Raw genomic sequence first — 12,105 nt, 5'->3', positions numbered from 1 at the left:
TAGAATTAGTTATTACCATACAAATGAAGGTTGCCCTCTGCTCAGTCCCATGTGTATCTTCTGTTAAAGAGGGTAGCTAGCTTAAGGCAACATTTGGTTCCTCTGTTGTATTTGCAAAGTTGTTGCACGTAGTTCCAGAGCATGTACAAAGTGACAGCTGACAACTTGGTAAGATACTGATCCACACCTTCCCCACATCACCAACCCTGTATCTCCTTGGCAATGTGTAGTAAAAACCAAAACAAATTTGATACAATATCATCACCCTCACTGTGTTCAATAGTTTAATTTATTATTACTGTACAAATGAGAGGCACTTATGGGATTTTCTTCCCCAGGTTTTAAAATAATTTGGTCAGCTTTGTGTATTTTTATTTTATTTTTTAGTATAACTTGGCCATAATTTTAAAGTGGGCTAAACAAATCATGGTTGTCTGAGCAACCAGGTGATTAAGCTTAAAATCTTATATATATATATATATATATATATATATATATATATATATATATATACACACAAGAAGTGTGTGTGTGTGTGTGTGTGTGTGCGCGCACACACACACACACACACCTACATCTGATCTAAAGCTGTGGGGAGTTCAAAGGCCTGCAGAACATTTCCTGGAAGCTGCAGTTCAATCATATCTTAATTTTTCTTCTGTCTCACCTCTGTCACCTGAGGATAACTGACTTGTAAACCATTCTACAATTAGTATTTCAGAATGGTACAGTGGGGCTCATGAAATTCCCATGAAGCAATGAAGTAGAAAGAATATAGGCCTACTTATTAAGATACTGAGATTTATTACATGTGGGTTTTTTTTTAAACCCCACCTGAAATGAGGTTGTTAACTTGGGATAATAATTTCTGGCTCATTTTATGTACTGCAGGGATACTTTATTTAGTCAGCTGATTGGGCAGATCAATCAATTGTTACCAATTAGAAATATGCCATTGACTAAAGCAGCAGATTTCTTTTTTAATTGATGCAAGCGCTTATAAAAAATAGTGTCAGTTTATTTATTTATTTTTTCCATTTCCATTTCTTCACCCAATGGTGGACGTGGTGGCTACAAATACAATTTTTTATTTCTATTTTTTTTTAGTAATAATCCAAAAAGAACAAATCCATTTAAAAATACAATTAAAATGGCAAAGTAAAACCAGTTTCAACATATTTAGAAGTCATATAATGGGCCCAAGCTCTGTCTAAATAAAAATGGCTTTGCCCACTGGCTGAGGAACTAATTGGGATCAGCTGCCAAAGAAGCCGTTTCTTAAGTTCCCACCTTAGAAGAGGCATGCCTTAGAGAACAGTATTTCCCAACCAGTGTGCCTCCAGATGTTTTGGGACTACAACTCCCATCATTCCTGACCACTGGTCTTGCTAGCTAGGGATGATGGGAGTTGTAGTCCCAAAACATCTGGAGGCACACTGGTTGGGAAACACTGCCTTAGAAGATAATGCCTAACATGGATGGGGGGAAGCACAGCCCTTCAGATGCTGCTGAACTACAATTTCTGTCACACTGAACATTAGCCATGTAGGTTGAGGCCAATGGAGGGCCACAGTTTCCCCAACCTAAGACTAGGCTTGCTGCAACACGCATATATATCCATGAAAAACAAAGAACTGTTTTCCTTCCGAACGGTTGTTTTATGCACATGCAAATAAATGAACATTTACCATAAGTGTGCATGCACATGAAAGCTCATACCAATGACAAACTTAGTTGGTCTCTAAGGTGCTACTGGAAGGAATTTTTTTATTTAATACATTTCAACTCATAGGACTGATGGACTACAATTTATTTAACTAGGTGACAGACCTCATGTACTATGCTCATCAAAGCGCTCTGCTAGCACAAGCCTGAACCATTTCAACTGCTAATTTATGCTAATTCCTCATTTTGAGTATTAGGAACTCGCACTTCCAGTTCAGTCCGGCTTTGAAACTTTACTGTGAACGTCTGCAAAGAAATCTGTGCAGTCATGCTAATCTGGAAGAATCATTGTGCCTACTGACTTATCATTGCAGTTCAGTAGTTCCCAAAATATGAGAGGGACATACATTTCTAAAGTGAAGTGAGGGAGCTGTTGTTTCATATTTCCCAGAATGCATCTACTACAGTACATTGAATTGTGGCTTGGGTCTAACCCAGACCAGCGGATCACTGCAATGCAAAATAGGAGACAGGTCATTGACCTGACACTGTGTCAATTGTCAGAGGCCACCCACTAACAAAACACTCCTATGTACATAAACTCAGAAGTACATCCCACTGTGCTCAGTGGAGCTCAGTCCAAGATGTGCATAGGATTGCAGCCTAAATCTCCAGCATGTGGTCACTGGCGGAGCAACAGGGGTGCGGGGGGAGTGCACACCCCTGGCGGCATGATCCCGGTGGGATGCAATTGTGCCATGCCCCCGCAGGTGGCGCACCATGTCCCCAGGACAAGCACCACACACCCCGGGACGTGCGCCAGCCATGCCCCCGCCTGCTCTCCGTCCCCCCACCGGAGCTTGAAGCTCCACCACTGCATGTGGTTTACCTGCCCTCCCCACCCCCACCACAGATGTCTTGTCCCAGATTCATATAATTATCATTTGTATTTATAACCCATCCTTCACCAAATGGCCCCAGGACATAAGTATGAAAAATAAGTATTGTGTACCATTAAAGTCGGGACACAGGTGGCGCTGTGGATTAAAACCACTGAGCCTAGGCCTTGCCGATCGGAAGGTTGGTGGTTCGAATCCCTGTGACGGGGTGAGCTCCCGTTGCTCGGTCCCAGCTCCTGCCAACCTAGCAGTTCAAAAGCACGTCAAAGTGCAAGTAGATAAATAGGAACCGCTACAGCGGGAAGGTAAACGGCGTTTCCGGCTTTGTCATGCTGGCCACATGACCCAGAAAAACTGTCTGCGGACAAACGTTGGCTCCCTTGGCCAGTAAAGCGAGATGAGTCCCACAACCCCAGAGTTGTTCGCGACTGGACTTAACTGTCAGGGGTCCTTTACCTTTACTTTTTACCATTAAAGTCATAAAAGAAAAAACCACAAAACAACCAATTATCAGAATAACAACAGCAGCTTGAACTGTTGCTGATTGCTAATTGACTTTTTCAAGTGCCAGAGTTGTCATCCGTATTAGATGAGTTTCACCTAAAGCAAAATATGAAACCAATTTAAAGTTTCATACCCAGGTGACACATCTGAAGGATTTTGAGGGGGGGGGGGCGGGGAGGAAATGCAATGAGATTTCAGCTTTTCAAGGGGTAACCATGTTATGCTCCAGAGTCTTGGAGCATCTTACCAACACATTTATTATGGCATAAGGCAGGCATAGGCAAACTCGGCCCTCCAGATGTTTTGGGACTACAACTCCCATGATCCCTAGCTAACAGGACCAGTGGTCAGGGATCATGGGAATTGCTACAGTCCAGTTGTTAGATCTCAGGTTCACATTTCAAGATGAAGGTGCAAAAGGACAACACAGAGCCACTGATATCTTAACTGTTTATTGGAGAGTCAGGCTAAATGTAAAAAAGGGCAGATGATTTTGGTTGGAAGGTGATGCTTTCCAAACTGCCATTATCAGAATGAATCACTTCCAAAGGGATATTTTTATTCTGTTGTCGGCTGAAGTGGTGGAAAGGTCAGGCACTGTGCTAAAATTAAGCTGATAAACAGCGCTTTCAAACACACTGGTTTTTTCTTTTTTTATCAGGCTGAAACTCCAAATAGGGCACGATCCACCTATTTAAGCAATTTCCTCCAAAATTAGGAAAAGCTTATAATAGTTCCTAAGTAACATGAAGGAGTATTTCTCCACTCCTTTTTCTTTTTGTCAGATATTATTTGTAAGTTTATTGGTTCTACCATAATACAAAACTAAAACAAAGAAGAAAGTCACCAGTTCTGCACATGGGTGTAAGCCAGGATTTTTGTTGGGGGTGGGCAGGCTTTTGTTAGGAGGGCAGATTTTTGATTGGGGGGTGGGGCAGAACCTCAGATTTGTATTGATTTTTATTGACTTGGATTGATGGGGGGGGGCAGGGTTCCACACAACCCACCCCAAACCAGAAATGCAAATTTTCAAAATCAAAGATGTTGAAAAAATCACAAAGAGTAATATCGAAGAACAGGGTAGAGAGGCATTATGGGAGAGAGGGGTGTGTGTGTTGGTGTGGAAGCAGCAATTGTGGTAATGTGATGCACGAGAATCTTTCCCATTCCATTTACTGTGTTCTCACAGTGGCCAATCAGATGCCTGTAGGAAACCAGTGAACAGAACATGAGCGAAAAGCCGTCTCTCCTCCCGTGGTTTCAAAAAATATGGTAAGTAAATCCCAGTTCTTGCCTGTGCTCCTCCAACATCACACCTGAGCTCACCTTCAGCAGGTGAGTCAGAAACTGGTGGGTGGCATGGTAGACTAGCAGCAACCCTAACTGGCATCACTCTTCAAATATGGATTTTCATCTGAATCTTTCTGATACTTTCTGATACTCCAGGGAGAGTGAACAACACACACTCTCTCTACCTTTCTTTCAGTGCACTGATACCTACCCTCTAGCATTTAAGAACACCTTAAACTCTTCCTGGACTTTAGCCTGAGAAAACCAGCCCCTTTATGGATGAGCACAAATGATGATAAAGGCATTGATTTAGGCTTCATGTGGTGGTCGGTTTGTGACTCACCATCTAAATAACAAAATCTGAGCAATAAGATGAAGTCACCCAAAGATAAGGCGATGAGAACCAAGGGCATCGCTCTGCGGGGTGTCATCAGAGAAAAAGAAAGTAGACACCATCAAAAACAAGATGCAGGAAGAACTGTTGGGGGGGATAGGTTATAACAGTCTCTCTCCATACTGTGCACATCACTTAAATTACTGCTTACAGGAGTTATTAACATGTGCTGGGTGATAAATTAATTTGTTATCTGTTTGCAGAATGTATTAAAGCATTCATCAGAGTTAGACGCTGCCATTAAATATAGGAGGAAAGAATGCCTGTGATTGAGCTTTGACATTGTGAATTGAGTAACCTGGGCAGAACAAAGTTTTTGAGTGAAATGCTAATTAAAATGCACTGACAGCAATGACTTCTTATATAATAACGAAAGTTGATGAAAAACAGCGCCCAAGCAAGGTCATCTTTCAACAACACCCACATGCTCAGTCATTCCCAAATCTTCAGATAGCTGGTGGGTATAGTAAACTGATACAGGTGATTATTTGGAGGAGAGACATTTCCCTGCTTCAACAGAATACAGAAGGTTCTTCACTGAACGTTGTCCCTAGGCTGCATTAAAGAAAGGGGGTGAAAAATGCCTTGTAGTAACAGAATGTAGCACCTCTCCCCAAAAGGTCATAATTTACTGCCCACTTTTGGAACTTCTGGTGCTTTTGACCCCTCTGTACTGGGATGCCAAGATGTTAGTGGATGAAGGATGGGTTCAAGTTATGGTGCCATCAGGGCTGGACTTGGGGGCAGAAGTCAAGAGATGTTTGCTAGGACCTCCTGCTTGGTTTACCTACTCCCAGTAAAGGTAAAGGGACCCCTGAGCATCAGGTCCAGTCGTGACCACTCTGGGGTTGCGGCGCTCATCTCGCGTTATTGGCCAAGGGAGCCGGCGTACAGCTTCCAGGTCATGTGGCCAGCATGACAAAGCCGCTTCTGCCGAACCAGAGCAGCACACGGAAACGCTGTTTACCTTCCCGCCGGAGTGGTACCTATTTATCTACTTCCACTTTGACGTGCTTTCGAACTGCTAGGTTGGCAGGAGCTGGGACCGAGCAACGGGAGCTCACCCGATCGCAGGGATTTGAACCGCCGACCTTCTGATCGGCAAGCCCTAGGCTCTGTGGTTTAACCCACAGCGCCACCCGCATCCCCAGTAGTGGCTCACTAATGGTTCCTCATCACCCTGGAAACAAGTGACAAGTGGGGTTCCATAGGCTTCTGTCCCGGGACTGTTGTTATTCAACATTTTTATAAACGACTTGGATGAAGATACTGAAGGGATGCTCATTCAATTTCAGATGACAACAAACTGTGAGGGGTAACCAGTGTCGCAGAATATTCAAGATGACCTTAACAGATTGGAGAACTGGGCCCAAACTAACAAAATGAATTTCAACAAGGACAAATGTAAGGTTTTACACTTTGGCAAGAAGAACCAGCTGCACAGATAATATGTGGGACACCTAGCTTGCCAGTACTGCATGTGGAAAGGATCCAGGGGCATTAGTAGACCACAAGCTTAACATGAGTAAACAATGAAGCTTGATAACACAAGCTTGGATAAGATCTATCTAATAATATATCCTAATCCACATCCCTAACATTCCCACAGCGAGTGTCCCAGGGGGTGGCGGGGTGATGTCAACCCCCCCGGATGACACCCGGGGCAGACTGCACCTACCGCACCCCCTTTCTCTGCCAATGGAAGGAAGATACTGTAGCGGAGAGATTAGCAACCCCACCAGCATGCCTCTCTTTCTTTATATGTCAGAAAGGCACACATACCTTTTATACATTACTGAGCAGACCTAGACTTAAACAAACAGATACTCTGCTGTAATGTCCAGTTTGGCCTGCAGTTGAGGCAAAACTTCAATTGCAAGGAAGGCATAGTAACTATTGGAGCACTGATAGCATTAGAACCTTGTTATTGATGTGGTTTTGGAACATAAGGTGCTACTGTGGGGTTTGCAGCCAAAATCACAAATGCATGCTTTGCTAGACAAGCACAGGGCTAGTACACATAGAGTTCTTCAACTTCCTAGATAGGACCCTCTATGTGCAGTCACTTCCTTTGTCTCCTCTGGGTGAGAACTCTGTAACAAAGGAGACAATCGTTTATATTTCCTTCTGCCTGTGAGGAGACTTCCTTTTCCATCAGGCCTTCAAGCTGAGCAGACCTGTATGGCTGAGGATCCATGTTAACTAAGACTACCAACTTTTGTTTTACTGTTTTTCTACATACTACTTTTTTCTACATTTTCCTGCATTTTTCTACATACTACTTTTGCTGTATGTGCTGCCTGCATTTAAATGTAAGTAAAACCTTTTTCTGTTTATTTTACTAAAAATATGTGGATCATTCTCTGCAACAGGGGCGAAGAGGGGTAGGTCAGCAGACCACTAGTTTGAAGGGGATAAAAAGGTGTCATTGCCTAATTTTGTATTTCTCCCACACACATGTAAAATCTTCTGCCTTCCTCTTGTATGCATCACAAGAAAACAAAGCCCGTTTTCTACATCATCTATCTTCAGAAAAAGTGACTTTGTTTCCAGTCCATCCAGCAGATATTACTCAGTAATAATTTAATTCAAAAAGCTGTTGTTAAGCATAGCACTCATTCTACTAAATAAACTGTTTGATCCCGCTAGAAGAAATATTGTACCAGTTATTAAATTTCATAGCATAGTTCCAATTAATTAAATAACATTAAGTCACTGAAGAAAACATGAGAGAGGGACCATGGATCTTTTATATATAGCTCACACTTTATTTTAGGTTCTTTATTAATTACTTGCATCAGCAAACTGAAATTCAAACTTTTTGTGTTTTTTTAAAAAAACCCAGTGTGAATTACTGAACAGTTCTTTTACATCTCAAAAGAAGAAACCTGGAATACACGACTGGCTTAAACAATCATTTTTACCATATGGGCCCTGGTGTGGTGATTCATCAACTGCAGACGGAAATAATGATCATGGAAGCATAATTTGAAATGAAAAGTTTCCAAGAAAGGAAGCACCAGGGTGTCTCTAGATGTCAGTAGGTGTAAAGAGACTGGGTGGGAGGATAAAAAAATTGAAATGATAGCTTTACAGTACAGTCTGCTTGGTTAGCATGAACTGCAGAGCAAGTTGTATTTTCTTTTTTTCAGGCAGCACCGCCCAGTAAATTGAATGTTTATACCTTACTTGTGTAATTGTGCAACACATTATTTAAGAAGGCTTCCTATAAGAGTTTAAAAGAAAGGGGGAAAGTCTGTGTAAATATCACATAGGCAAATTGTCTAATAAGAAATGGGCTTTCTCGTGGTCTTCTGCATTTCAACCAGAGGAAGGGAGTGAGTTTTCAGTGACATTTTAAAGCATAATATCCTAATATTCTTTCCATACATAACAGCTGGAAAAGATACCTTTGCAGAGTTTCTGTAGAGGAGTGATATTGCAACTTTAGACTCCTTTAAAATGACATCAGCAGTAGCAACTTTACATCTCCCAGTGCACTATTACCTGCCATCAGAGTGTTGGAGAGAAGGGAACAAACCTTGGACTAGTTAAGAAAAATCACCTTGGTTCTTTAGATTTTTTCTTTTTCTTTTTAAGGACAGAAGACCTTGTGAGATTTCTGAGTAAATTTCAGGCAATCCTGGAAGAGCTCATGCATCTCTCCTGAAGTTCTTACAAGGTTTGGAATATCAAGAAAGCTTTAATGCATAATTACCTGGCCCAGTTTGTAATGGTTCTGCTGTATTCTGAACTACCCGTAACTGCCAGAGAACAACTGAGATCTTCTCCAGCTTGGGATGTACAATGAGGTTCTGAGCATGGTCAGCATGAAACACCCAAAGCCAGCCAGCTACCTTATAGCTAGCTACATGTACAAAATGCTAACTGATTATGTATAGCTAGCTACATGTACAAAATGCTAACTGTGGATACATGGCTAGCCACTGAGCCAATTAACCTTTTGTTTGTTGAGTATCTTCTCTCAATGGTTCCTTGCAAATATAAATGCTAGTATTGTCACTCATGCACACATAAAATCTCCTCTTTCCCCATTTTCCTCCCTATTGGGAGGGGTTGGTTCAATTTCCAGGCAGCTCTCCACCATAATTTGTTCTGGGAACGGCAACTCCCAGGAGACAATATGATAAAGCACATGTACACAGCACTATTAGACCACATATGCCAATATTATGAGCCACGAGAGAACTCTCAGAAAGCGGATGTATTCCTGTCTGCCACTCGCCAAACACTTGCATGGAAAAAACTTGTAATTTCCAAGCTCATATTAGAACAACCTAAGTGGGATGTGGGTGGCGCTGTGGGTTAAACCACAGAGCCTAGGGCTTGCCAATCAGAAGGTCGGCAGTTCGAATTCCCGCGACGGGGTGAGTTCCCGTTGCTAGGTCCCAGCTCCTGCCAACCTAGCAGTTCAAATGCACATCAAAGTGCAAGTAGATAAATAGGGACCGCTACAGCGGGAAGGTAAACGGCGTTTCTGTGTGCTGCTCTGGTTCGCCAGAAGCGGCTTTGTCATGCTGGCCACATGACCTGGAAGCTGTACGCCGCTCCCTCGGCCAATAATGCGAGATGAGCGCCGCAACCCCAGAGTCAAACTGGACCTAATGGTCAGGGGTCCACTTTACCCTTTAAGGGAGGTTTGCCTGCCTCTAAAGATCACCAGCTAAATAACATGAGTGGTATTTGAACCCATTTCATCACTCTGAGTCCAGCACTCTGCTTTTCTATTCCAATTTACCATGGTGAAAAACCTCACTGAGAATGTTAATAGCGTAAACCAGTCATTTAACCAACCCAAAAATATTCTCTTTTCAATGTGCCATGCAGCTTCTTCTAGCCCATAATCACAGATTTTGTCTGTAACTGTCAGATGCTGCTTTGCTCTTTGAGACACTAGTGGCTGCAGTGGGTACAGTTGCTTTTAATTATCAATTTTATATAGTACATAATGATATCAATTATATACTAGCTCTGCTGCTTCCTAGAGTGAGAGCCGCCATCCCAGTTCCTGTCTGTGGAAACCACTGTCACCGCCAGCGGGTTGCCATATGTCCTCTTTTTCCAGGACACATCCTCTTTTTTCATGGATAGAGTTGTCATAGTGATCCAGTAGAAGTCAGCATATGTGTCCTCTTTTTTGCTCTTCAAAATAAGGCAACCCTATGGGCTCTGATCTTTCTTTTTTTAAAGCAAGGCTCTAGTCAACCTAGAAGGAATGTTATACAGTACAGCAAATGTGCAGATACCCTTCTAATCATTTTTGTGTGAAACGAGCCTAAATCCTAAATAGCTACTGTTTCACTATGTTCTTTAGTGCACCTTTCTTGCTTCTATATTATTTTCTCTTCTGTTTGCCCTTCTGTTTCCCCTAGCAACCAGGATGCATCTTTCCTGTGGTGGGTTCAGTCTGAGATCAGGTAGTCCCTAGAAGTTATTTCTTCAAATACTATTACACAGAAAGTGTGGGTGGATGCAGGAGCTAAAGAATTCATTAAGAATTATCTGTATAGTTCTCTTATAGTAAATCTGATGTCCTTTTAAATGCGTTGTGGAAGGAGGGCTTATTGGTTTGTTTCTGCTCGTGGTTTTATTTTGTATTTTGTATTTTTATATTGTAATTTTGTGTTGCGGACCACCCTGAGATCTATGGGAATAGGGTGGTATACAAAATAAATAAAATAGTATAATGGTATACATGTCTATTTAGAAGTAAATCTGTGTTTAATGGGGCCTACTCCCTGGGAAGTGGGAACAGGATGGCAGTCTAAGCATTGGTATAGGATTGGCAGTGGGGGGGAAACAGAATTTGGTGTCTTTAACAGTGGTATGGCAGGCAGAAATTCAGCATGTTTAGCCTTTTCTGGTATGGAAATACAATTATGAGAAGATGCACAGGATCCACCCATTTGCTGCTCTGTTTTCTTTGTTTTGCTACCTGCCAGGAAGGGTGGACTTTGGTAGTATGGTGCCCTAAGCAAGGACAAAATTTGGCGCCCTCCCCCCCTTAAATATTTCTCATTTTCATGTCCTCCTCCATCTCGCCTTCTATTCTGCATGCCCTTGGCATGGAATAGGTAGCGGGAAGCTACTTGAGGGGCTGTTTTAAAATTTGTGTGTTGGGCTATAACCATTTTGAAGTTATAGAGAGTGTCTTAAAGAAATCATGTTTAATTACCTAAGACATCCCTGCCAAAGCATAGAAAACAGTTTTGTAAAACTTGCTTGTTAGTACACATTTTTTAAAAATCATGATTCAGTGTATTTGTAGTCGCAAAGGAAAAATATTTCTTGAGTGACGTGGATATCTATATGCCTGGTGATGTTATATGCATACAGGGGTTTGCAAACCTTTTATGCCAGAGGATTCAGATATTACACTTGTTGCCAGAGCATGAATAGGATCTCTTAATGGGCACTGATGTTATATTTATAGCAGTAGTAGGGAAGGAAGACTATGTATGTGTATTCCCAGTGTGAAATATTGTAATTTCATGAGTGTGTTTGCCTATCACAGAGGTTGTGTCCACAGAGGTTGTGTATATAGAGACAGGACTTGGTGCAATAGTGGGTGCAGCAGCTGGAAACTATAGGTGCAAGTTAACATAAGGATCACTGTGAGCGAAGATAGGTTAACTTAAGGTGCTTCTGCAGTTGCCGTTTTTATGGTGACGATACAAGCTGTACAGCAGGCAGATTGTGAAGCACAATATCTCCACCGAGCCCGACTGCTGTGCTGCCCATAAAGTAAGCATGGAAGCAGGCGCAGCTGCTTTCACTTCCCCTCAATTGTTCAATGCTTTCTCACAGTAGCCGCTGCTACCCGGAGGGAGAGGGCTAACAGGTGAGCAGGGGATGCCAGTGACTCCATGCTCTTGCCTGTTCTCTCCCCCTGGGGGAAGGTAGCCAGACAGAGGAAACATCATTTCTGCTCATCTCTCGCCTGCTCTCTTGCAAGCAGCTCCAGCCAGTGCGACTTTGCCATTTACACTTCCTCAGACAAGTGTGCTGCAGCAATGCTTCAAGGAGCAGTCGCTGTTTGCTCACCTGTGCATATACACTCTCTGTGTGTGTTTGGATCCAGCAATTAGGATTGGGCCCACAGTTTAGACTGACTGCAAGGGGATGGAGGTGTGGTGGAGGTGGGTTACTGGGCCCCCACAAAATCTGGAGCCAACCAGATTAGACAGGAGGATTGGGCGCCGTTGGGGTTGAACGAGGAAGCATGTGGTGGAAGGCAGAGAAGTGAAATGGTATAGGCAGGTAGGTAGGTTACAGTGAGGTAATCGCTTGTAGGGAAAGGTGGGGAAGTGAGAGGAGCAGCTCCGAATTTAG

At 42.7% G+C, this 12,105-nt stretch overlaps 1 protein-coding gene across 1 annotated transcript in view; it reads right to left on the bottom strand.

Annotated features, from left to right (window-relative positions):
• The window catches only part of SEC23A (SEC23 homolog A, COPII coat complex component), a 563,646-nt gene that overhangs the window by 330,296 nt on the left and 221,245 nt on the right, over window positions 1-12,105 (bottom strand). The window lies entirely within an intron of this gene.

Source organism: Zootoca vivipara, chromosome 1 (genome assembly GCF_963506605.1).
Source record: "Zootoca vivipara chromosome 1, rZooViv1.1, whole genome shotgun sequence".
Lineage (NCBI taxonomy): Eukaryota > Metazoa > Chordata > Lepidosauria > Squamata > Lacertidae > Zootoca > Zootoca vivipara.
This window is presented reverse-complemented; position numbering and strand designations above follow the sequence as displayed.